Genomic DNA, 24,174 nt, shown 5'->3' with positions numbered 1-24,174 from the left:
CTTTTGAACTGTGGTGTTGGAGAAGACTCTTGAGAGTCCCTTGGACTGCAAGGAGAGCCAACCAGTGCATCTTAAAGGAAATCAGTCCTGAATATTCATTGGAAGGACTGATGCTGAAGCTGAAACTCCAATACTTTGGCCATCTGATGCAAAGAACTGACTCCTTGGAAAAAACCCTGATGCTGGGAAAGACTGAAGGCAGGAGGAGAAGGGGACAACAGAGGATGAGATGGTTGGATGGTATCACTGACTCAGTGGACATGAATTTGGGCAAGTTCTGTGTGTTGGTGATGGACAGGGAAGCCTGGCAGTCCATGGAGTCACAAAGAGTTGGACACCACTGATTGACTGAACTAAACTGAACTGAAGAAATGAAGGCTTGGTTTGCTGGAAATGAAGTTGAGGGAAAGAGCTTTGGTTCTTCTTCAGTTAGACTTAATCTCACTCTTCTTTTCTGAGTGTTGCAGAACCCTCTGGATCATAAGAACTTCTGTTTCTCCCCCTTTTTTTTTAATCCCACCAAGTCCAAAGCAGCAGGAGGTGGAGAGCCGCTGGGCATGATGGAATAGGGTGGTATTTGCGCAGGGAGTCACTCCTGCCCCCAAGTGTTGCTGGTGCTCTGGCAGGAGTGATAGGTAGTGGCATACGATCCACCGTTCTCTCTCTAAAGCCCCCAGCAGTGATCATGGCTAGGCTCAGCCCAAAGATCCTCATACCTGTGTTTCTGGTTGCCATGCCTGATGGTCCAAAACTGGCACTAAACATAAGCTCCAATTCTAGCAATCTGGGGCTGAAAGGACAGTACCCTGAGGATCACTGAAGGCTTTTAGGCCCTCGTGACCTCTGTGCATTCCCTGAGGTATTCAGATCTGATTCTTTGAGAAGTTAATGATTGCAACTGAGCACATAATTCTTTATATCTACTTAGAATGTTTATGAGGGAATCAGTTTCTAGTTCTATACAACACCATTGATGGCATCACTGACTCAATGGACATGAGTTTGAGCAAACTCTGGGAGATAGTGAAGGACAGGGAAGCCTGGTGTAAGGCAGTCTATTGGGGTTGCAAAGAGTCTAGCACGACTGAGCGACTGAACAATAACGACACCGTTAGCTCATCCCCTGGTTAGATAGATATATGAATGACTAATTTTTCCCAATGTATGATAAATACATTGACATACGCTGTCAAATAGTTGAAAACAGTTGACACTCAAGCTTGTGCCTTATGGCAGCAGGTGGTGAATAAAGTCATTTTCATAACTGTCATGGAAATCTCTACTCCACATACAGGATAGGTCTTTAGACATAAAAATGAACACAGCAAATAGTAAAAAATGCCACAATTTTAAATGAATGAAATATGACCCTGAACATTAGCATGGAATGTTTTTAAGCTTATTGATATCCACAGCCTTTAATCATAGCATGCCAGTGATCTTCCTAAGTAACAAAGGGCTTTGTAAAAATATTTGACAGCCAATAATTTTTTAACAGGCTAACAAAATCAAATTAATATTATTAAATTGACTTAGGAAAAAGAACAAAGATGAAGGCATAACCCTCCCAGTCTTCAAAACAGCATGGTATTGGCACAGAAACAGACATATGGATCAACAGAACAGAATAGTGAGCCCAGAAATGAACCTACACACTAATGGTCAAGCAACCTTCAACAAAGTAGGCGAGACTATACAATGGAGAAAAGGCAGTCTCTTCAGCAAGTAGTGTTGGGAAAGCTGGAGAGCTGCATGTAAATCAATGAAGTTAGAACACACCCTCTCACTATACACAAAAATAAATCCTAAATGGCTCAAAGACTTAAACATAAGACAGAACACCATAAAACTCCTAGAAGAGAACATAGGCAAAACATTCTCTGACATAAATCATAGCAATGTTTTCTTAGGTTAGTATCCCAAGGCAAAAGAAATAGAAGCAGAAATAAACAAATAGGACCCAATCAAACTTATAAACTTTTGCACAGCAAAGGAAACCATAAACAATGAAAAGACAACTTCCGGACTGCGAGAAAATATTTGCAAATGATGCAACAGACAAGGGCTTAATTAAAAGAAAATATGCAAACAGCTCAATATTAAGAAAATCAATAACCCAATCAAAAAATGGGCAGAAGACTGAAATAGACGTTTTTCCAAAGAAGACAGATGGCCAATAGGAACATGAAGAAATATTAACGTTGTTAGTTATTAGAGAAATGCAACTCAAAACCACAATGAGGTATCACCACCTCACACTGGTCAGAATGGCCATCATTAAAAAGTCCATAAGCAAAAAAGAAAAAAAAAAGTCCATAAGCAATAAATGCTGGAGAGGGTGTGGAGAAGAGGGAACACTCGTACGCTGTTGGTGGGAATGTAGATTGGTACAGCCACTATGGAAAACAGGACAGAGGTTCCTTAAAAAACCAAAGTTACCATATGATCCAACAATCCCACTCCTGGACATGTATCCAGAGAAAAATCTAATTAGAAAAGATACATGCACCCCAGTGTGCATAGCAGCACTATTTATAATAGCCATGACATGCAAGCAACCTAAATTTCCATTGACATATGACAGATGAGTGGATAAAGAAAACGTGGTGAATATATACAACAGAATACTACTCAGTCATAAGAAGAATGAAATAATGCTATTTGTAGCAATATGGATGGACCTAGAGATTATCTATCTAAGGGAAGTAAGTCAGAAAGAAAAAGACAAGTATCATATGTTACCACTTTTATGTGGAATTTAAAATATGATACAAATGAACTTACTTACAAAACAGAAACAAAACAAACTTATGGTTACCAAAGAGGAAAGGGGAGGGGGAAGATAAATTAGGAGTTTGAGATTTAGTAGATACAAACTATTATATATAAAATAAAACAACAAGGTTCTACTGTATAAGAGTCTGAAAAAGATATATATAATAAATATAAATATATATAACTAAATCACTTTGCTGTATACCAGAAAATAACACAACACTGTAAATCAACTATACTTTAAAAAAATTGATTTCACTACTTAGTAATCATATTTATTTCTATAGATTGTACATTTTGATAAATACCTTTAAAAATAAATGTTACTGAAGGTCAACTTGCTATAATTTTAACAGTGAATACATCATGGAATATTTGCCTATCTAAACAACTAAAATAATGATGATAGGATCATAAAAAAGATCTTAAAGAAGTGCTCATTAATCACCTTTCTGTTCTATATGATAAATCATTTACTCTAAAAATTTTTAAGACTCCAGCAGACATTTGCAGCAACTAGACTGGAAACGATTCCAATTTTTGCTTTGCTATTTTAGAAAAATAAGCGATTTTCCTTGGATTGTTTGCTTTCTTAAATTCCATTCCCCGATTCATTAAAATCCTTCTCAAAAGCAAAATTGCTGCATGACTGATACAAATGACTTTACTGTTCACCAGACTGAGGCTTTGCAAGCACTTTATTAAAGCAGTCAGCTTATTTCAACTAATAATGTATTTCTCCCGGAAAAAAAAACAAAAAACAAAAACAAAAAACAGAACAAAGCAACATATCTAGCATATAAATGAACATCATCTCAACAGAATTTCCAAGCTTTCCAGAAACCCTGGATTCTAAGAATTTAACAGAAAAAAAGATTCCCCAGAATCATAACTTTTATTAACTAACCTATCTCCGTCAGAGCTTCACATTTTCAGTTTTGCTCTTTACATGGAAAGGCAGTAGAATGGCCAAGAGTAGAGGGTATTGAAAACCCAGGCCTGAATCTGAAAACTGGCTCTGCTGATGACTGGCTCACTGACCTGTAAAATGGAGAGAATAACAGTATCTATCTCATAGGGACGTTATTAGGATTAAATGAAATGATATATCTAAAGGGCTTAAAAAGTGTGCGTAGGACACAATAAGTTTCCAAATAGGTGTTAACTGTAGCAACAGCAATTATTGATATTCAGTATTATTGTCATCATCTTTCTCAAAATTTATTCTCTTGGAGGAGCAGTGTTCTGCTACTAAAACAAAAAAATGCTTATCTTCCCAACTGAAACAAAATAATTCAAGTTTAAATGTAATTGAAACTTAGTGGATAAATTACACTTCCTGCAATTAGGGACATCAAGACTTTAGGAAGCCCTGCTCCTTCAAAATTCTAAGAACTGGTGGTTCAGTGAAAGTAAAGATTTGTATCTCATAGAGCAGGCTTTTTTGTACCAAGGACCAATTTTGTGGAAGACAATTTTTTCACTGACTGGGAGTTGAGGGGAGGGATGGTTTTGGGGATTCAAGTGCATTTCATTTATTGTGCACTTTATATTTCTATTATTATTACATCAGCTCCACCTCAGATTATCAAGCATTGGATACCAGGGACTGGGGACCCCTGCCATAGAGTATTCATGTACAGTTATAGATAGATTTTTCTTGCCTACATATTAACTAGCTTTATAAATTTTTCTATTCCTTTTGCTTAACTAATGTCACACAATCTAGAATTGATTATATAATGCTTCAAATGTCAAAAATTTATTTTGGACGTTTCATGTCTTTCTCTCTCTCCAGAGTTCCATTTGGGTAGGACTATCTATTTCCTATCCATTTTCTCTTCTGCTGCATTTTGCCTGGGCTGGACAAATAACAAACTTAAAAAAAACATTCAAGACTACAGCATCTGAAATGCTTTCAGAGAAATAAATGGAATATTCTGTAAGAAACTCTCCACAACCCATTATTATACTAGTGGGCAGTTTAGGGAAATACAATAAAATGCTCAAGTTAGAATGGACAGAACATGGCCCTGCTGAGATTTGGAGCTGTGCATTCAACCTTCTGCCTAGTCCCTGGGCTATGTAATTGGATCAAAACCAATTCAGACTTGCTTTCTTATAGCATAACATGCTATTTAGCTAAATAATAAAACACAAAGAGAATCAATTTGAGATGGTTGGTCAAAAGACCCATAGTGTTAGTCACTCAGTTGTGTCCAGCTTTTTGAAACCCCATGGACTATAGCCACCAGGCTCTTCTGTCCATAGGATTTCCCAGACAAGAATATTAGAGTGGGTAGCCATTTCCTTCTCCAGGTTATTTCCCCACCAAGGGATTGAACCTGGGTCTCCCAGATTGCAGGCAGGTTCTTTACTGTCTGAGCCATGAAGGAAGCCCCCCAAAGACCCAATAATATCCATGAATTAGTGTTAGGAAAATTGGATCTAGTCCCAAGGCTTTTCCTTTTCTGTGCTGGCTTTCCCCTTTTGTGGACCACATTCACCACGTGGCATGTGGGACCTTAGTTCTTCAACCAGGGTTCAAACCTGCAACCCTTGCAGTGGAGGAACGGTGTCTTACCCACTGGAACACCAAGGGAAGTCCCTCCAGTTTTTTTTCCCCCAGAAAATAATAACCACTATTTGGTGGAGGCCCCCAAGAAGGACAAATGGGCTGCCTCCCTCTCTAGGTCTTTTCCGGACAGCTCTATTTCACAGGGCTGACCAAGGACTGCCAAGGGAAGTTTTGGAGTTCTCTACTTTTGAACATAGGTGTTTCCCCGTGAATATGGCTGTGTAAAACCTATAGCTCCATGTGAAACTGAGATTTCACTGATGACTAAACAAGTTTTCTGGAGGCTCATTCTCAGCTTATGGCATCCATACTCCACCCTGAGTCTTCTGGGTTTTGTTGGGCTGTGGCCTTCACTTTTACCACCCAGCCCCAACACTGTCGTCATCTTTTCTTGGGCTGCCTTTCTGATCTGTCTCCAGATTGCAGCCACACAATGTGTCCAGTGTTTGAGTTGCTTGTGCCTTCTGTCCCAGCCACCATCCTAGCTTGGCTGAACCACCTGCCCGGGTGTTGCCCTGACTCTGGTGCCTTGACCTATGGGCCTTTACAAACACTCTAAACAAAGTGAAAAAGAACCAGAGACAGTCAAATGATGACACAGTAGTCCAAGTCAAATGGGAGGAGGCATAACAGTTCACCTTCACATTCCATTTCCCTGCATCTCCTGACTCTTGACATTTATTTTTTTTAAATGGTGGGATTATGGTTTATTTTATTTTGGCCACACCGTGAGGTATGCAGGATTTTAGTTCCCCAATCAGGAATTGAACCCTCACCCCCTGCTGTGAAAGTGCAAAGTCTTAACCACTGGACCACCAGGGAAGTCCCTCAAGTTTCTTGTTTTTGTGTGTGTGTGTGTGTGTGTGTGTGTGTGCGCGCAATTGATCATTACTTTTATAAAAACTCAGAATCAATTTATATGATGATTATGGCTAATATTCATCCAAGGAAAAGTCCATGGCTTTTAATTTCTGCTACTTCATTTTGAAGCAGTTTTGAAAATCTACTTGATTGAAAAGTATCAACAAAGTCTAAACTTCACTCCTGAATAGCACTAGTGTTTATCTCTCAGAAAGGATCCTCATCAGTCAAGACAAAAAGTAAACAGGCAAATGTCATTTTAAGATTCCTTTAGAATCATGTTATGGAATGCCAGGGGGGTTGACCAGAATTTGGAGTGTCTACACCTAGCAAAACTCATAAATCAATGACCTCAAGATATCATAGCATGAAGACTTTATTAGGTGCCATCTGTAATCACTCAATTAAAAACAAATGAAGGATGCATATTTAAACTTCACTCTCTGACACGAAAATAATTGCACATTTCACATCTGGTTTGGCTAACCCTGATACTGACTTTTAATCTTCATACGATGATGACTTGTGGGGCAGAAAGTGAGTCAGCTACTGCAGAGTAAAGTCAATTTGTTTTCAGACTAAGGATGGTCATGCTGCAATAGAAAAGATCTATGAGCTAACCTCCTGTAATTAAACAATCTTAATATCTATATGACTGCCCAAAAGGTCAAGGATTCAGCCCTAGGAAGCTACTTCCTGTCCTTTTGGTGTTTACACTGTAGTTCATATGGCAAGATAAAAATCTTGAGGCTATTTGACAAGTACAGAGTTATAGAATTTTACTATTTCAGGGTTAGAAACCCTTACACCATTTCAGAATTCCAATAGTCAGAAAGAGCTGTGTGTGTGAGTGTGTGTGTGTATCCAAAATTGGGTTCATTGGCTAGAATTTGGTTGGCAATTCAAAGAATTCCAAGGGAGAGTTGCTGATGATAGACTGGACATCTTTAGGAGTGGGGCTGGTGAAGTGACAAAAAATTGGGCCTTGGATTCCATCTGCAGGTAACTGTGCTGCCCCCCAGGAAACGATGTTTCTTATTTGTCCCTTCATGCTCCATGTGGCTGCATGTGCAGAAAAGAATATGGAAGAGAGAAGGGATGAAAGGTCTGTTCAATACTAGCAATGCCATAGAGATCTAGTGGGCGTTGTTTCTACTTCCCTCTTTCACATATAAATTGCATGTGACCATTCAATTATTTTCCTAAAATTAATAATCCTTTTCCAAAAATTAAAATTCTACTTACATGCTCACTACGTTTTAGTTGGGAAATAAAGGAAAAAGTCACTAGGATTCCTATCACCCAGAGATAGAATAACGACCTTGAAATCTTTGAGATATTCCAATTTAATTGTAATCCTGAGTCTATACAGTTTTTCGAATAAAGTTGGTGCCATATTTTAAGCACTGTTGGTATCTTTTTCTCTTGAACTTCATGTCCTATCACATTTGGAGAAATCACCTACATTAAATGTAGAAATCATTGATTTGTAGAAATCAAATACATTAAATGTATTTGAGAGCGTGTTGACTCAGACAGTAAAGAATCTACCTGCAATGCAGGAGATCCAGGTTCAATCCCTGGGCCAGAAAGATCCCCTGGAGAAAAGAATGGCTACCTACTCCAGTATTCTTGCCTGGAGAATCCCCATGAACAGAGGAACCTGGCAGGCTATAGTCCATGGGGTTGCAGAGTCAGACATGACTGAGCGACTAACATTCTCACACACTTAAAGTACTCAATTCTATGAGTTTTGATAGCTATAGATACATGTGAAACCACCGCTACAATCAAGATACAGGATATTTCAATCATTCTTCCAGCTATGACATTCTGAAGATTTTTAATATATATTATTAAATTACTCTGAATATTTATTATTAAATTATTTTTACCCCAGCTTGTAGTAATTTGTCCTAACCTCTAGCAGTCTCCTAAAATGCTATTTCTCTGCAAAATCCTCATTATTAGAGACTCTCTCATTCTGCCAGTGTTTGTCCCTGTAACAGATGTTTTAATAGAAGACAAGGTGCACTGGGATGACCCAGAGGGATGGTGCGGGAAGGGAGGTGGGAGGGAGGTTCAGGATGGGGAACACATGTACACCCGTGTCGGATTCATGTTGATGTATGGCAAAACCAATACAATATTGTAAGGTAATTAGCCTCCAATTAAAATAAATAAATAAATAAAATAAAATAAACAATTAGTTAACATAAAAAAAAGAAAACAAGGTGTCCTTTTTAACGTGCATTTCCTAGCTTATTAGTAAGGGTGGGCTTATTTCTTAAAATAGTTATTGGCCACTTGTATTTTTCCATTTTTTTCTATTGATGGTTTCCTTATGGATTTATAAAAATTCTTTATTAATATTAACGATAAGATGTTAACAATATGAAATCTTATCATTGCTGCAAAAAATAATTTTGCTAAGTGTGTTAGACATAGTCACTTTAAACTTTTAATTAAATGTATATATTCTTATTCTCTTTTTATGTGTGTATGTGTTTTGTTGCTTTTATACTTAGTAAACCCATCACAATACTCCATCAACACAAAAATAGCCACCTAGTTTTCTTTTATTTCTATTGTTTCCATTAAAAAAAAAAACAAAAAAACAACTACTCTTTAGAACCATCTGGAATTTATTAAGCCCTATAATATAACATGAGATTCCATTTTTTTCTCTGAAAATTTAGCCAACTATATGACACCTTTATTTACTCTTTCTTTGTAATGGTCTCTAAATTACACCACAGCACTTTTTACACCAGCATCTGTTTCTGTTCCATTGACTTGTCTGTCTGACCCTGTGCCTTTGCATCATCACACTAAACCCAGCAGCTTTCTAACATTTCAGAATCTTGTAGGGCAAGTTTCCTCTCATTTCTTTTTAAAAAAAATCACTAACTCACATGTTTATTTTTCTAGATAAGCTTGAGAATCACTTTAAGTTAAAATTTTTTTCTTCCAATTATGTGTTAAGGGGGTTCCCTGGCAGTCCAGGGATTAAGATTCCTCGCTGCCAATGCAGGGGGCATGGGTTCCATCCCTGGTTGGGGAACTAAGATCCCAGAAGCCCCACCTCTCCCCAGAAAAAGAAAAAATAGAAATTATATGCTAATTTGAGAAAAATGACATATTTACAATATTCTACACCTTCAGGCACAAAAATGGATTATCTTCCTGTTGTACATTTCTGCGGTGGTAGTTGTTCCCTGAGTAGAGTGTGTTGCTCACATTTCAGGTAGAAATTCTGGGGTCTCTCGAGGGCTAGAACTATTGAGGAAAGATTCTGAGCTATGTAAAGCACACTACACATAAATGGCAAGGGGTGGGAGAAGCACAAGATTAACTTTCACCACGCCAAGAGGATTTTTATGTTTTGAAACGCTCCACAAATTTATGGAATTCTGTTTCTCTGGACTTCCCTGGTGGCTCAGACAGTAAAGAATCCGCCTGCAATGAGGAAGACCTGGGGTCGATCCCTGGATTGGTAAGATCATCTGGAGAGGGGAATGGCAACCCACTCAAGTTTCTTGCCTGGAGAATTCCATGGACAGAGGAGCCTGGTGGGCTACAGTCCACGGCGTTGCAAAGAGTTGGACACGACTAAGTGACTAATACACACACACACACACACACACACACACACACACACACGTTTCCCTGACTCTGACTAGTGAAGCCTGGTATATATAAAATCCTAATTCTAGCACATTGAAGAAATAAGGGCTCTAATCAAAGTACTATTCTGTAACAATTCCCTAACTCTTCTTAAAAACTGTTAATTTGGCATTAGCAACTACTAGTAAAATGTGCCTAAGTATTAGCACCATTCTTTTTTCCACTAGGTTACTTACTCCATTTTATATGTGGAAACACAGCCTGGCTTCAATTTGCATCTGAGATGGGGTGTGCTTGTACTTTCTCTTGGTTTATATTACAAATAAATGAGAAGAACAAGTGGGAATGTGCTGCAGGATGTGGTCGGTCGACTTCATGTGCCCTCAACAGCTGCATAAGAAAACAACTCTATTGATTTCAAAGGTGATTCTCAAAATCATGCAGAAGGAAAACAATCCCTCCTTAATTCCCGACAAGAGACACTGCCTTAAAATCAAGCCGCTCAGAGCAGTAGGCACTAAATGGGCAGTTCTACTACGACAGGAAAAGCTGAATCCCACAGAGGACTCAGGCCACACACCACCATGGAGCATGCCAGCAAATACCGGAACTCAGCACTATGACAAATAGACTTTGGAACCACTGTGCTGGTCTTGCCTTTGAAGCTCCAAGACTGGGCTAGCATGAGCACTTGTTGGAAACCTTGCCCTATGAGAGACTGAAAGTGAGGAATCAGATGAGATGGTTTGAAAAGTGCCCTGGAAGCTACGTTTGTGCAGGAGTATATTGTCTCTGTTAATCTTCCAAACAGCTTGGTGAGGGTACCATCCTCTTCTTTCAGATGAGGAAACTGAAGCTCAGAGAGGTTAAGAGACTTGTCCAGGGTTAAACAGCTGCTATGAAGCAGAGCTGATTTCAAGCCCAAGTCTATTGGCTCAAAGCCGATGACTGTGACCTGTGTCTATACTTCTTTCTCATCTCAGGGAATGAGAAGAAAACCTTGCTAACAGAAGAGGCCTTGGGAGTTCTCTAGTGGTCCGGTGGTTAGGACTCGGCATTTTCACTGCCAAGGGCCTGGGTTCAGTCTCTAGCCAGGGGACAAAGATCCCATAAGCTGCGTGGCATGGCCTATATAAACAAATATATATATATATGGACTTTCCAAGTGGTGCTAGTGGTAAAGAACCCACCTGCCAATGCAGGAGACATAAGACACCTGTGTTCAATCCCTGGGTTGGGAAGATCCCCTGAAAGAGGGCACGGCGACCCAGTCCAGATTCTTGTCTGGAGAATCCCATGGATAGAGGAGCCTGGTGGGCTACATACAGCCCATGGGGTCACAAAGAGTTGGACACAACTGAGCACCTAACACTTTCACTTTCACACTGAGTGCCCAACACTTTCACGTTCACTTTTATGTATATATATTCATAAAAGAAGCCTTCTGTGAAGAGCAGTTGTTAGCTTCCTAACAGACTGCAGAGGACAAGATGAAGTGAACCAGGCTCTCAGAGGCTCAGCTAAGCCCTGAGCCTGCTATGGGGCAGTGGAGGCCTCAGTCCCGGTAAGTAGACTGGCTGAGGGTTCAACCTGTAACACTCACTGCGAGTGGCCTGCACAACCCAACCAAAAGCCTCTGAGCCTTCTGTTCAGTTTGCAGAGTAGGACTGAAGCCACTGCTGCCCACTGGTAGATGCCGTCCACCAAGCAAAATTCCAGACTCCATAGCTAGGGTTGCAATGATGAATCCAAGCACAGGCGTATCCTAAGTGTGTTAAAGCTCTATGTGGATTTAAGAGGAAAATCTCCTTCCAATTCCCTATTGAATATTTCTTGACTGTCGTCTGCAGGAAACAATAGCAATTGAGAGACATATGTCTGGCGCCCAGCAATCTGGCATATGTGCTCTCCATGGTGAGCTGGGAAAATTTCCATAATGCTCCCAAGCAGATTTTCTGGGGCATGGTTCTCTTTAGTTATAATTGAAATGACTTTAAACTTCCAAACTTGTGTGTGTGCTTAGTCACTCAGTTGTGTTCGATTCTTTGTGACCCCATGGGCTGCAGCCCACCAGGCTCCTCTAACCATGGGATTCTTCCGGCAAGAATCCTGGAGTGGGTCGCCATGCCCTCTTCGAGGGGATCTTCCCAATCCAGGGATTGAACCTGTGTCTCTTATATCTCCTGCATTGGCAGGCAGGTTCTTTACCAATAGCACCACCTGGGGAGCCCCAAAGGAGACCTTCAAGGCCTTGGGTGGCAAAATGGTGATGCTGTAGGATAATCTGTCTTCCTTTAAATAAATAAACATGAAATAGAAGGGGTTGCCCTGCTCCTGAAGACACTGTTGCTTTCTCTCAGAGAGTCTGATGGACTTCAAGTTCAGCCTTTCAGTCCCAGGAGAGAGCTGCCCAGAATGTGAGGTGGCTACACGGCACTGGGATCAGTGGGGACTCCCCAGGCTGGTACCTCCTGGCACCTTGTCCCTGGGTGGACAAGAGAGTCAGCATGGCCATCATGGGGAGGAGTCCTTTGGGCACCCTTATCCCACCGAGAAGTCATTTCCTAAGCGTTCTTCCTGAGACCAGAAAGTTGAGGCATGTGAAAGATGTTCAAAAACATGGCTTGTGACACTGAATTGCATTTGTGGACCAAATAAATCCTTTTTCCTTATCCCTCTATAGCACTGCACTTTATTAAAAAAAGGAAAAGAAGGAAATTTACTGAAAAAAAAATGAAGGGAAACCTATGGGAAAATAAGTGACATAAAAGCATCCCACAAGAGAGACCAGCTTCATAAAAAAAAAAGATGAACTTCAAATACAAAGGTTTCTGAGCCCCAAATAAATAATGATAGCCTTTAAGAAGCAGAAAAGCCTGTCCACACACCAACACTTTAGATAAAGACTTTGTCCTGGGACTCAGCCTCAGAACTCCTAAATCTCTCTGAATCTGAAAACAGTCCCAGATTAGTTAACCCCCTCATAAAGAATGATAGTCAGCAACTGACAGAATTGGGCACATCATTGATTGGCCATTGATTATTTCAGCAATGTGTGCTCAGTATGGGGTAATGTTCTTTTCCATTTTGTAATACAAAACTCTAAGCCTTTGATGCTGGCATATTGGCCTTTTCTTTTGGGTGGATTCTTTTTTGCAAGTGTTTCCTGCTCCATATTAATCTGATATCCAAAGCACGTGTTACTGGAAGAAGTTTCAGCTATTTGCGTTCAAAACATCAGACTACCGAGCACGTTATGAGGCAAACTTGAAAACCACTTGGATCTTTCAGAGGATCTCTCCAGCTGAGTTACCGCCTTTGAGCGGGGCCCGGTGTTCTTGTCTCTGGTGGTATGAAGCTGGAGCCGCAGGCATGGTGCAGATGCCAGGTTACCACTGAACCCCATGGCTGCATGAGACATGGAAGGTACCAGTCACACTTAATAGGAAGTTTGATCTATAGATGCAGAATTCTGAATAACAGTCCCATCCACCCTCATCGCCTTCAGAAAGCAAAACGCAGAGATGTAGAAAACTAGATGGAGATCATATTTGGCCACATGTTTCCTCAAGATACTAAAGAAAAAGGGAGTGAGAGAAAAGGGAAACTGTAACCACAGTACCACAACTGAGGCCATAAGTAGGCTTCTGTATGTCCATAGAAATCAGACACCGACAGTAGAACTTTTTAAAATGGAAAAAACACTGGCATTCTAAAGGAATATGCTAACACTAAGAGTTAGGGACTAGCAGAAATCTCAGGCTTAACAGAGGGAACTGTGTAGTGGAACCCTCAAGAAATTGATTTAAGTTTTACAAGGAATTAAGTTACAGTTTTTGACTCTGGACCATTAAAACAAACTACTCAGCCAAAAATGTATTTGGGATTTAACATTTTCTTCTGGAAAAACATCTTTCAAAGTGACGTACCCTAGTCACTTAAAGGCTGTGAAACTCTCTTTTAACTATTTGATGGGGCCACTTTCAACCAAAGCAAAGTTAATAATAATATGGTCTAAGATCAAGAATAATAACACATGCGGTTTGGTATCTACTTATAGACACTCTGGGAGTTGTGTGGTCTTTCTCGATAGCCATGGGGACTGACTCTGGGTTGGTGAAAGCAAGCTAATCTTCCATGGTCGATGCCAGGAACCAACTCACATACCCTATTTTGCTTAGGCAAACAATACCCTATGCTGTAACATGGAAGTCTGCAAGAGTGGCCGAGCCAAAAATCCACCCTGAACAAACACAAGCTCCACCATTTGGAGTGTCAGCTTGATATTCTGGCTCCAAAAAAGATGGCCCACGTCAGTCCATCAGGCCGGTCCAATAATTCTCCATTAATCCGGCCTGTCTGTGTCAAAGCTCACAGCCATGGGGCACCCTCTTCTGCGGTAGGGCTCCTGGTCCAGCTGGATGGGCATGTTGTCAAGTGGGCAGGGCTTCCCAGAGACCAGCCATTGGAAAAGGAGGGCATGAAACACAGAGTGTGAGAGGCCTGCAGGGCTGGCCTTACATACAGACTGTGATTCTTACTGTTCGGGAGGTTGGGAACGTCTGTTGCCAGTCTGAAAATGCTTTGCTTCCCCAAAAAAGCAGGCACTCAGAGTATGTTCATATGAAATGGATGGGGTGAGGCGATGTAAGCATTCCCCGAACACCATGTGGGGAAGCTTCAGGCTGAGAACAGTTGCTGCGGGCAGAGCAGATTGTCCTACAAATTGTATGGTTTCCTGGTGCTAATGAAAGTCCATGCTTCTACAGAAAACTCTTGTTCTTAGCAGCAAGGCGCAAGCCTGTATTTCTACCACGAATGATTTCTCCCCTTGAAGGAGACAGACAACCCCAGGAAGAGCATCTTAAACCACAGGAGGCTGGATGTGCAGTGGCTACGTCCAAATCCTGGGCTATGGGGCCTAGGATGACCTGTTGGGATGAAGAGTATGTCACCATACCCCAGGGCGACCAAGTCCACCCTCTGTTCTAGATGATGGTGCAATAAGTGGAAGGAAGCACCAAAGACAGAAAATAACGAATTGGCCCAATGGCCAACTGAAGTTCACATCCCCTCCCTATATTTCTAGTGCACTAGATTTAGATGAATAAAGCAACATTTTTCCTCTTAAAGAACTCTTTAAAGTCATACCTAGTTCATATATCAGAGAAGGCAATGGCACCCCACTCCAGTACTCTTGCCTGGAGAAACCCATGGATGGAGGATCCTGGCAGGTTGCAGTCCATGGGGTCGCTAAGAGTCGGACATGACTGAGCGACTTCACTTTCACTTTTCACTTTCATGGAACTTCCCTTGTTGTCCAGAGGCTAAGACTCCATGTTCCCAATGCAAGGAGCCCAGGTTCCATCCCTGGTCAGGGAAATAGATCCTGCCTGCTGAAGCTAAGACCCAGCACAGCCAAATAAATAAATAAATAAATATTTTAAAAATAAAATGTGTCTAAAATGATTCTTCTTCATTTGAGAGAGAACAGAAACATGTCTATATATAACTCAATCCCTTCGCTTTATACCTGAAACTAACACAGCATTGTTCATCAACTATACTCCAATATAAAACAAAATCTTTTTAAAATGATTTTTTTCCCCTAAACCAAAATTTTTTTTAAATGATTTTTGCCCCTAAGGAATCTCCTAATAAAACAGTGATGTCACCTATATCTCTTTAAACTTCAGCTTACTCATCTGTAAAATGGGAATAATGAAAGTACCTATGTCATTGGATTGTTCTGAGGATTAAATTAGAAAGTCCACATAAAATTCAGTTCAACTAATTGAATATTAGTTCAATAACTTTTTGTTGATTACCCACAATGTGCAAAGCATTCTAAGGGTTATTATTATTATCATTATTGTTAGAAATTCCCCTAGGCAGCATAAACTGTTACTGTCAGCTGTTAATTCCTTCATATTTCTAGAATTATTTATCAGGGCTCTGAGGGAGTGGGCCACAAGACAGCTAAGTTTTAAGAGAGCATGGCTCAGGTGCCAAGGGCTATTAGCATGGAGAGGGCGTTAGGGTAAAGGGATGGCATATGGGGAAGGCTGCGGGCAGGCACAGAGCAGGAGAATCTGTCTAGAGAACTGCGGGACCAACGTCCTTTGCTCACAATGAGGAGGGTCCAGTCCTCTTGCAGGGAAGCATGAGTGAGAGAGGAACCTGGCCTCTGGTTATGTGAGAGAATGATCCTGATGAGGCATCCCGACCGTGGTGTGTGAAAACCTTAAGAGCTTCGCTGGTGGCTCAGTGGTACAGAATCTGCCTGCCAATGCATGGGTTCAATCCCTGGTCCAGGAAGATCCCACATGCCTCAGAGTAACTAAGCCCATCTGCCACAACTATTGAGCCTGTGGTCTAGAGCCTGGAAGCCACAACTACTGAAGTCCACATGCCCTAGAGCCCATACTCAACAAGAGAAGCTATCTCAATGAGAAGCCCAAGCACTGCATTAGGGAGTAGCCCCTGCTTGCTGCAGTTAGAGAAAAGCCTGCACAGCAATGAAGACCCAGTACAGTCAGAAATAAAAACATAAAAAATTTTAAAGCAACTTAAGTTTTTTTTTTATAGCTAATGTTTGAATTACGCAAATTGGAAAGGTTCAGGGCTACATGAAAAAGAGAACAGTGGCAAAATTTTGCTCTTGCTCCATCTAGCCTTCAGGTTTGGGGATTGAAGAAATGTAACATCTGGCCACCAAGCCTAGGCACTCCTGGTATCTGTCCCAGAAACACTCAGTAACTGCTTTATCTGGAGTTCCCAAAACTCTGAGGGGGAGGAGGGATGGGGGGGGGGGCGGGCGGTGGCTTCAGAAAGGAGGGAAGGGTGGGAGGAGAGCCAGGCATCCCCTATGATAGCATTCTACAGCCAGAGCTGTGGGGGTTCAGAAAGGTAGCAGCCATGCGCCAGTCTTCAAGAAGCCTCTGCAGAGCTAATGCCCAAAGGATAATGCCTCTTCTTCATACCATGCAATACAATGCAAATGACCTAGGAGGAGCAAGCCCTGCCTGAAGGGGCCATGGTGATAGTTGCTTCTTTTAAAAACATTTTGTACTAATTTTTATTGGAATTTAGTTGCTTTACAATGTTGAGTTAGTTTCTACTATACAGCAGAACAAATCAGCCACACCTATGCATATATCCTCTCCCCTGTGGACAGTTTCTTCTTGTTTGACCTCTGCTCGTTATCCCCCTTCCCACAGTCCTCTTTTTTTCTGATCATGAAAGTGGAAGCGGCCACAAAGCGTGGCGGAAGCACACAAGGCTTGGAGTCGGACGAGCTCTGCCTCTCCCCAGCTGTGAGACCTCAGATCGAGTCCTTAGGCCATCTGGGTGCGTTTTCTCCTCTGTGGGATTTGGATAATGATATCTAGTTTGCTGCCCTTCTGTGATGATTAGGAAGATACATGGAGAGCACAGAGCAGTGTTGGGACGTGCTACTCGGCGGCATCTGTGACACATGTGTGTTACGGCCAAGTGGGACAAGACAAGAAAGTCGAGAGGAACAAATGAAAACTACCAAAACCACACAAACACAGTTAACAATGGCTATTTGCTTGTTTTGTTTTCCTTCTAGTTTGTTCTTCTAAGCATGTTGCATGTGTACTAAAGACACATATTGTACAATATAAATACTATAGTGCATCTGATTTTTCACTCATTGTTCAGAATGAATAGTTACTCAAAATAAAATTCCAATAGCCTCATCATATGTCATTGCATTATTGTAAAGTCACTTATTTAACTGTCTCCAAATGTTAGATAATTCTTTTTCTCCCAATTCCTTCACCCAACCAAGAAAAACAATCTGGTGTATTGGATGTGTGCCTGTGTGTGTTAAGTCATTTTCATTGTGTTTGACTTTGCGACCCCATGGACTATAGCCCTCCAGGGTCCTCTGTCCATGGGATTCTCCAGGCAAGAATAATGGAGTGGGTTGCTATTTCCTCCTTCAGGGGATTTTTTCAACCCAGAGACTGAACTCGCATCTCTTATGTCTCCTGCATTGGTAGGCAGGTTCTTTACCACTAGTACCACCTAGGAAGCCCACTGGGTAGCTTGTCTTTGTTCAAATCCAGATCTTGCTACTTGCTGGTTGCTTTGAACATGGACAGATCTTATTACCAATGAGTCTCCAGATCTTCATCTGGAAATGGGATGGAGATTTCTATTTGTATTAGTTTCCATAAACTTACCATAAACTGCTAATCCTCAGACAATTCGAGGGAAGAAGTTTCCCTCCTTCTAATTTCTGACTATCCTTGCTGACAATCTTTGGCATTCTATGACTTGCGGCAACATAATTCCACTCTCTGCCTCTGTCTTCAAATGGCCTTCTTCTCTGTGTCTCTGAATCTTTCTCTCCTTATAACGAAACCAGTCAATAGATTGAGGGTGCATCCTAGTCCAATACGACCTCATCTTAATGTGGTTTTATCTGCAAAGACCCTATTTCCCAAATGAGGTCACATTCAGACACACGGGTTTAGGACCTAACGTATTTTCAGGGGACACAATTTAACCTACAACTCTGCCTAACCAGGTTATGAGGAATAAGTGAGTCAACATAAGTCTAAGTATTCTGCTTGCTGGATACTATCCTTCTGTGGATCTCCCAGTGGCTCAGTGGTAAAGAATCTGCCTGTAAAGCAGGAGACACAGGAGAGGCAGGTTGGATGCCTGAGTCAGGAGGGTCCCCTGGAGGAGGAAATGGCAACCCACTCCAGTATTCTTGTCTGGAGAATCCCACAGACAGAGGGGCCTTGGCGGGCTAGTCTGTGGGGTGGCAAAGAGTCAGACATGACTGAGCATGCATGTAGTGTGAATCATGACTTTTTTTTTAAGGTTTTAGGTCAAGGCACCAGTTCTAGGAAAGCAAAGTCTCAAAGCATCACACTTCCTTGAGTTTAGGTGTTTGGTCGTTGCTGTGGAACACCAGTTTGAGCTTTGAAGCCAAGAAGGCAAAATCACATGCAAAAATCATGGGGCCTCATAAGCCCCAAATGCCTTAAGACTGGGCTTGTCAATTGGACGACCTTTCAGCTGGCTAACCTGGGCAGTCCAAGCTGGTGGGAGAATCCACAACCTTGCTTCTCAAAAGATCTCTGAATTCTTCCCACTGTTGTCCACCTCAGGTTGATGCTTTTGTCAACCATAACAAAAACAAGTTGTTTAAAAAATAACCAGGGACCTCCCGGGTGGTTCAGTGGTAAAGAATCCACCTGCCAATGCAGTGGAGAAGGACTCCATCCCTGGTCTGGGAAGATCCCACAACTAAGCCTGTGTGCCACGGCTACTGAGCCCACGTATCCTAGAGCTTGTGGTCTGCAACAAGAGAAGCCACTGCAGTGAGAAGCCTGTGCCCCAAAACTACAGAGCAGTCCCCCTCATTGCAGCTCGAGAAAGACCACACACAACAACGAAGACCCAGCACAGCCAAAAATCAAATAAATAAATTAACTAAATAATCAGAGCCATGCGAAACTACCATCAAAGTTTCTAAAGTCTTACTCTCAGTTTCTGCCTTATCTCCTCATGGACTAGTAGCAAGCAGCTTATGAGCTGGCATGGCTCCTTGGACCGCATTTTGAGAAGCAGTGCTTATCCAGGGCCAGGGAAGACTTGGGGGCCTCACTGCAGCAAAGTCCTTCTCCCAGGCCTCCCAGGAGCAGGGAGAGGGGGTGGGCTAAAGGATTCCTAGCCTCCAGCCCCATTCCGGGGGTCATGGCTGGCTGAGGAGAACAAACACACCCCCCACACCTGAGTCTCAGTGTTTTCTTTGAGTTTGTTTTCCCACTGACTTACTTTCCTTTCAGTCTGGGCTTTAAAAACAGCCTTCTGAGTGAATGCAGGAGATCCCAGCAGTCCCCACACCACGGCTCATATGGAATGCATTTAGAGAAGGGAAAAAAGTCGAACGGAGTGGTTATACGATGTTGAACTGGCTTGGACATGGCGTGGCTGGAATTTCAGAGCTGGCTTTTGTTTGCATTCGTCATGAAACATTTGTTATATGAGCTGCTGCTACTGCTACTAAAGCAGCTGCTGCTGAGAAACCCTCTCAATGGCTGCTTTTTCTCCCGGACATGGGCCGACTGTCAGCGTTCACAGACCAGGGCCCCAGACTCCCCAGGCTTGAGATACCTTTGCTGCGATCCCTGCGTTAGGTTAGGGGAATGACACATGACAGCACTCGAAACGGTGGCGTGTGTTTCTGTCAAGTTACATTGGACTGGTGTCTTTGGATGGTTGACTCCTGCCTCTGATCAGGAGAGCGTCTTTTTTTTTTTATCAACTCATAATTTACATTCTCTCCCATTAAATAAATCTCCAATATGGATGGCTCTGATCTGTCTTCCAGAAGATTTTTTTAAAAATATATAGTAGTTTGGAGCTTCATCATAGCAAATATCATTCAGTTAAAAAAAAAAAAAGAGGGGTTTAACTAGTAATCCAGTACTTTGGCCACCTCATGCGAAGTGTTGACTCATTGGAAGAGACTCTGATGCTGGGAGGGATTGGGGGCAGGAGGAGAAGGGGACGACAGAGGATGAGATGGCTGGATGGCATCACTGACTCGATGGACATGAGTCTGGGTGGACTCCGGGAGTTGGTGAGGGACAGGGAGGCCTGGCGTGCTGCGATTCATGGGGTCGCAAAGAGTTGGACACGACTGAGCGACTGAACTGAACTGAACTAGTAATCTACCATTAAGGGATCTTGATTTTGTTTGTTTGTTTGTTTTGTTTTTGGAATTTCACCAGGACTGTAATCCCAGGGTACGGATGATGAAGGCAGCGCTACAGAAGCCTGAGTCACATCACAGCTATGCAGATGTCACCTGAAAGAGACAGGTATGACAGATCTAGCTACACGCTCTAAACACAAAACTGGTATTAGCATCTTAAAGTTCAGGAAATTAGCACATGCCCAGCTAAATGCAGTAGGCTGACCATAGGCCTTCAATGCCTCTCCTCTGAAAATCTCCACCCAAGTGACAGTAAAGGATAATAATTTCAGAAAAAGATTGCTGGATCACAAGGACAAAGAACTGGCGAAGGGTTTCAATGGAAGACAGCCCTTAACCAACTTCTGGAAGATGGACAGTGGTTGGAGGAATGCATTGGATGTAGCAGAGCAGAGTAAATGCACTGGAGTGTTGGTGGGGGCGGGGGGACATACATCAAGAGGGTCACCTCACCCTGCACAACCCCAGAGAGACAGAGAGGTAGCACCAGGCAGCCCGGATGGAAAAACTGAGGATGAGACAGGTACCCTGCCTATGGAGGAGCTGGGCCCTAAATTCCTTCCACACCTTCATGCAGTCAGGTATCTCACCGTGGGTCTTCCCCCATTCTCCATTGCCTGTGAACAGGCAGTCTCAGGATTAGTCACCAAAGAATTTGGGGAGAGGCTCTAGACTGATTTGCTACCCCAGAGGGGAGAGAGGAGAGCATGGACTAAACTGAGCATGGTGAAGCGAACGGTGCCTGAACACGGACCTTCAGCCCCTGTTCCCACACCAGCAACCAGACATACGTCCTGGCCTCCTAATCCCACCTCACCTCCCATCCCCCAAGTGGATGTGTGGGGAATGCTGCAGTAGGGAAACTGAATAAACTCTAGAGAAAAAAAGACCTAAAATCACTAACAAATGTTTCCCAGCAAAACCTGATGGCTGCTTGATCATCCCAAGTGGGCCCATTATTTGATAAGTCTCCCCTATTGCACAGCTCACTTTCAATGAGCTCTTGTGTCTCACCCTCAAATCTGAATTCTGGAAAAGACCACCAGGGGAAAGACTTTGGACTGAAAAAGAGATGCCCAAACCAACCAAGGGCTTCCAAGGTGGCACTATTGGTAAAGAATCCACCTACCAATGCAGGAGATATAAGAGACACGTGGGTTCAATCCCTGGGAAGATCCCCTGGAGAAGGAAATGGCAACCCGCTCCAGTATTCTCGCCTGGAGAATCTCATGGATAGAGGAGCCTGATGGGCTACAGTCTGTGTGTGCGTGTGTTAGTTGCTCAGTCGTCTCTGACTCTTTGCAACCCTATGGACTGTAGCCCACCAGGCTCCTTTGTCCATGGAATTCTCCAGGCAAGAATACTGGAGTGGGTTGCCATTTCCTTCTCTGCTACAGTCTGTAGGGTAACAAAAAGTCAGACATGAGTGAAGCAACTTAGCAAGCATGCAATCAACCAAAACAGTAAAAGAGTATGGAGCAAATAGCGATAATGTAAGAAAGCGATGAAAACACTTTTTAAAAATTTCTCTAATTTTCAGAGATTTAAGGTGGCATTGTATTCGGTAAACAAGAACAAGATAGTATGCAAAAAGAAGAAAAGAAGATTAACAAAGAGTTCTTGAAAAAGAGAAAATTTAACAGAATGACTGGAATACAAATTGAGGAACTCATCCAGAGAGAAAAAGTTGATGAGATGGAAATTAAAAGAGGAAAAAATAATAAAGCACATAGAGAGGCTACATCTAGAGGATCCAATATCTGACCAACAGCGTTCCAAAGCTGAAATACAGGAAATAGTGCTGATAAAATCATGCAGTAAATAATGCAGAAGTAAAACAAGAAAAATTCCCAGAAATGAAAAAAACATGTGTTTTAAGTTTAAGTGTATCTGTTGACTACTCAGCACACTGAGGCACACTGTTGTCAATTTTCATGAAAGGAATAAAAATAACACTCCAGAGAGACAGAGAGAATGATAAAGTGAGAAACAGATGTGGGAAATGGAATGTATATGTGAGGGAATCCATGACAAACCAAACTGGCAACAAACGAGATACTAAAACACTGAGCTTTTCAGATATGTGACTCAAAGAATTTACCACTTCCCATGCCTCTTTTATCAGGAACCAACTTGGGAACATTTGGATTAAATGGAGTTATTAAATCAAGAAATAGAACTTGAGGGAGTCGGGAGACCAGGGATGCAATACATTCTGTAAAATGGTAAAGGGAAGTTGCAGCTGTGCAGGAAGCTTCTGAGTAATCAGCCCAGATCAAAGCAGAAAGTCAGACCTCTGGGTGGGAAAGAGGGGAGTGGTCCTGGGATGCGGGAGCAGGAATAGAATGGATGTACTTATTTGAAGTAATATTGAAAGAAATCAAAAGTTAATATTGATAAACAGATCTAATGGCACCCATGAAAACTTTGATAGGTATAAATAAACCTAGGCAAATAAAAAAATCCAAGGCAATAATCAGTTGTAAGGAAAACAATAAGTCATGCAAGAAATGAATTGAGATGATTGTGTACTACTTGGATCAGTGTCCAACAAATATATTCGGTCATAGTAATGTAAATAAGGAATATGTATGGAAAATGTGGATATAGCCATATTATGAACATAGTGGGGGAAGGAAGTAGAGGTAAGTGTGCTGGAATAAGAGAACTAAATAATGTTGCAAATAAATAAATCAAGACAATAACACAACAAAAACAAAACAAGCCTGTGCATACTCGTTATAATTAGTTCTAATCAGTGTGGCGGCTGTCAGAAAAAGCAGCTACTTGGGCTGAACGTGTTTACCTCTTCCAAACCAGATGTTGCAGTGGAAAGGGTTGAAATAGGAAACAATCGCTTTTCATTATATATCCTTGAGTACTATTGAATTTTTAACTCTATGCATGTACTACTTTAATATAACTCTATGCATGTACTACTTTAATATGGGGCTTCCCAGGTGGTTCAGTGGGTAAAGACTCTGCCTGCCAATGCAGGAGACATAAGAGACGTGGGTTTGATCCCTGGATTGGGAAGATGCCCTGAAGGAGGAAATGGCAACCCACTCCAGTATTCTTGCCTGGAGAACCCCATGGACACAGGAGCCTGGCAGGCGACAGTCCATGGGGTTGCAAAGAGTCGGACGTGACCGAAGCAGCTGAGTGTGCACACACTGCTGTATATATCAAGTATAGTTAGAAAACAGGGAGGTAAAATTCTAGGAAAACATGTTTTGAAAAGTAGCTCCAGTAGTGTCTGGCTATGACAAGCCAAGAGTAGTACTTAGAAGCATATTGTAAAAACAGAAGAGGCGATGCTTCAGAGCATCTGAAGCTCCCACGCAGTAAGCAAAATGTCCCTACTCTCATTAGTGGGAAATTAGACTAGATTTCTCTGTGGGCTTGTGGACAGTGAAATGAATGTGCTTAATACAGCTCACAAGAAACCACTAAAAACTGCAGGGTTTGAACACAGGTACACTTGCAGTTTTTCACTGTGTTCTTTTCAAAGTCCAACACCATTTACAACATGTGAGAATTTAGGATATTATATGTTGATAAAAATGTC

At 41.9% G+C, this 24,174-nt stretch overlaps 1 protein-coding gene and 1 long non-coding RNA gene across 3 annotated transcripts in view; both read right to left on the bottom strand.

Moving 5' to 3' along the window:
- UST (uronyl 2-sulfotransferase) overlaps positions 1-24,174 on the bottom strand; it is a 322,187-nt gene that overhangs the window by 17,425 nt on the left and 280,588 nt on the right. The gene's annotated exons all lie outside the window — the stretch shown is intronic.
- The window catches only part of LOC129620130 (uncharacterized), a 32,187-nt gene that overhangs the window by 1,963 nt on the left and 6,050 nt on the right, over positions 1-24,174 (bottom strand). The gene's annotated exons all lie outside the window — the stretch shown is intronic.

The sequence above is a fragment of the Bubalus kerabau genome, chromosome 9, assembly GCF_029407905.1.
Source record: "Bubalus kerabau isolate K-KA32 ecotype Philippines breed swamp buffalo chromosome 9, PCC_UOA_SB_1v2, whole genome shotgun sequence".
In the NCBI taxonomy this organism is placed as follows: domain Eukaryota; kingdom Metazoa; phylum Chordata; class Mammalia; order Artiodactyla; family Bovidae; genus Bubalus; species Bubalus kerabau.
Note: the sequence above shows the minus strand (reverse complement) of the source record. Positions and strands in the feature narration are given on the sequence as shown.